Genomic DNA, 3,702 nt, shown 5'->3' with positions numbered 1-3,702 from the left:
TCTTGGTTTCCTATTGTGTCTTCTTTATACTGTAGTTTCTGTTTTAGGCAGTTCTCCACATTATTTTGCACATTGTATTCTAGGTCTAATCTGAGATTATTTATCCAAACTGAGGACTCTACCCGCAAGGCCAGAAAAATTCTGATTATATTAGTCCTCTCAATACAAGAAGTAGAAACTACAGACAGGATTGGTGATGTTGAAGTCACTTTGAGGAAATATAAAACAAATTGGTGTATTATCCTATGCATGTTCAAACCTCAAAAATGACAAGGCTCACTTACTGCTCTACAGATTGATTCACATGTTTTCCTTTTCCACATGCTAATCACTGTCTGCCTATTGTGGAAATAATCAATTCCATATCATGACACTATGCCCACCTATTACTGTGTCCGTCCATCTCTGTAATCCTTGGGTTTCTCAGCTCTATGTGCAAAAAAAGGAAAGTTCATGGCACAACTTTGGAGACTCATAAAGGACTCACGTTGAGTCCAGAGATCTTTTCTTGCATGTGACCCTGCCCATAAGAGCTCTCTGATCTGATCATTCTTACAGAAATTGCTAATCTGGTGAGGAAAACATATCTTGTTTGTCCTTGGTAAAGTCAACACAAATTAAATTCACAATGTCTTCTGTATTTCAGTCAGTACTGTGCAATGTATGAATAAAAGAAAGGAAATTATTTCAGCCATGAGAAGGCTTAAAATCTAACAACTGGACATAAAGAGGGGTTTGTATAAAATCAAGAGCTAGATTGTACCATTCAGACTCTCAATACCAAGGGAGTTTCTAAACTAACGAAGTTGATAATGGCTAGAGTGAGTCAAGAAAGGGTCCGAAGAATAAGCAGTCTAGTTCGGGGACTCCTAAGAGCTTTGAGTTGGAGAAGTTGAGTGTGGACAGACATTTCCACCAGTGTGAGGAGCACAAAAATATCCAGGCCTGAGCTTGGAATGGGAAAAGTCATCAAGAGACCTCTAGACTGAGAGGATGTCAATAAATTCTTGAGATTTCATGATTATCTCTATGAATTTAAATATTTACTTATTGCAACTCAATCGCTGAACTTCTAAGTCAACCTTATTGATACTGTAGAAGTATAAAGAGAAAGAAAATATTTTCATGATGCATAATTTGTCCCTGTATGATTTCTGTGAACCAACATCTTAACAATGCCAGCCAGCTTCACCCAGAGTCTTGGCTCTCTCTTTGCACCATCTACACACTTCTGAGTTTTCTTCTGTACCTGTTAAAAACATCGTGGTGCAATTTACAAACAGGCTGTAATAATTATAAATAACACATACACTGCTCATGTGGCACTTCACAGTTTACAAAGTTTCTCCTTAATATCCTTTATCCATCTTCACAGTCACACTGTGAACACTGTAATGTAGCTGTGAGTGCACTAATTTATAAAAACAGAGGTTCAGAAATACGTGTTCTTCCAATACAAAACAATTTAAACTAGTGGCTGAGGTCAAGTTTTCTGAAATCCAATAATATTTATACCATACCAGTATTCTCAAACTTGAGTAATGTATACACCCATATGAAGGAAAAAAAAATACTTCCATAGACCTCCCCAATGGAAGAGAGTCTGTGATTATTCTTATTGTAATATCTAGTAATAAATAATATGCACAATTACTTTATTATAAACATTCTTAAACATAACAACAAGTGAACTCAATATGCTTATACCTCTTGTGGAATTATAAAACTAAAAGTTACAAATTGAATACAAGTAAAACTATAAAATTAATAATGTCTACATTAACAATGAATGCATAGAATGATGCTTTGCTGAATCTAAGTCGTGGCTTACAAAGTTAAGTATACTGCACACATCCTTCTAAATATAGCATCCCTACACTACCGTGTGCAAAGTAAAGACAATTCTCACTTCACTTTCCTATTATTTCAGCTATTGCAAAGTTTTCCACCGCTCCACCCATCTGGGAGTAAATGAATCATTTATAAATGAAGCTTCTGTGCCTTTAGATCAACTTGATTATAAACACAAACATAGAGGCTAAAACCAGTGACAATATTCTGTTATCAGAAGGTTATCGATATCCAGATATATTTGACTTCTTTAAAGATTATCATTTCATTTAAAACACACAATGTTTAAATGCTTACAGAGAAGTTGTGGACCCCAAAGCTATATCTGCAACTCTTAGCTTTCCTTAGATCCCATTTTTTAAGAACGTTGATAAATAACCTCGGTTGTTCCCAAACAGTTTTGTTGCCTCCGTGAAAACTTCTGTGGCATCATAAGCATTACGTGGTGCACATGCTCATGGGGCACAACCCAATAATAATATTAACCCAGCATCTTGCAGCTGACAAAGCAGTCAGCCACATTCCTACCTCATCTTCTCAAGAACCTTAGAAAGATAGTAATATTACCATTTTACAAATGAGGAAATATTTATGAGTCTCTGATAGGTTAAGTGGCTTATCCAAAGTCATGAAACTAATTGCAGAGCTCAGCACTTGGAGCAAGTTTCTCAGTTCCCAGTCCCTACACTGCATAACTACTTCTTTTTGATCTCTGTGAAGTCCATCAGAGTTTTAGTCCCAGAGAAGGTGCTCGTCACAGCCTGCATGAAGTCAGAATGAATATAGTCCAAGGTAAGTCCTGTGATAAACATCTATTCCTGCCTAACCCTGATGAGTTGCAAATTTCTTGACAGTTTTGGTCCTATTTATGTGAACTGGACCACTTAGCTACCTCAGATACTTTTTGGGAAAAAAAAACTAAAATAAATAAATGTACAGTCTGCTTTGACCTCATGGTTTGTCTTGATTAGAGGATGGATACAGAAGAATAGAGGAGAACCTCCAAGTTTCTTCCTGGTGGTAGCCATTTCAAATGTGTAACAACTGGAGAGCCATCCAGTGTCCTATAAACACAGCTCTCTGTATTTATATGCAAGGCAGTTACTAGAATTGTGATGTCTAATATACTAGCCACCAGTCACATGTTGCTATTTACATTTAAATTTCCGAATTAAAATGAAATAAAATTTAAAATTTAGTTTCTTGTCACATTAGCCAAATTTCAAGTGCTCGACAGCCACATGCAGCTAGCAGCTACCATACTGGATGGGACAGACATAGAGCATTTCCATAATTGCAGAAAGTTCTATTGGATAGCATTGTCCTACACTATCTTATGCAAATAAATTCCCTCAAGCATTGAGTATATCATTCTGACTTCCAGAAAGCTCAGGTTCTTGCCGCACAAAAAGCTCCCCTGGACCTCTTGACAGGTGTGACTTGGCATGGGTTTGGGAAACTACCAGTTACAGCCAAGAAGCAGCACCTGAAAGAATCAGAAGACTAAACAAAACTCACACTTCACAGCTGACAGCCACAACCACACTGCCCATTGCCCCCCTCTCTGTGGGTTGGGGTGCCTGCCAGAATGCTGTCATTGGTGGACAGCACAACCAGCCTCTCTGACTGTCCAGCTCAGCACTGATGGCATCTGAATGAACCTGAGTGTACAATGAGTTACACTGAGCGTACAACTGAGTCCACTTCATTTCTGGGGCTCACAGGGCAAGAAGGGAAAGGGCATGAAATAAAATTGCATAGTGAGGTCCTGTTCAGTCATGAAGAACATCTGTCTCAAAGCTCCATGCCTCAAAGTTTCTCACATTTGTTTAGTATAATTATTGGGATTAT

This window comes from Aotus nancymaae, unplaced genomic scaffold, assembly GCF_030222135.1.
Source record: "Aotus nancymaae isolate 86718 unplaced genomic scaffold, 86718_ANA_hifiasm-v0.15.2.pri h1tg000011l, whole genome shotgun sequence".
Lineage (NCBI taxonomy): Eukaryota > Metazoa > Chordata > Mammalia > Primates > Aotidae > Aotus > Aotus nancymaae.
The sequence above is the reverse complement of the archived record's forward strand: the minus strand, read 5'-3'. Positions refer to the sequence as shown.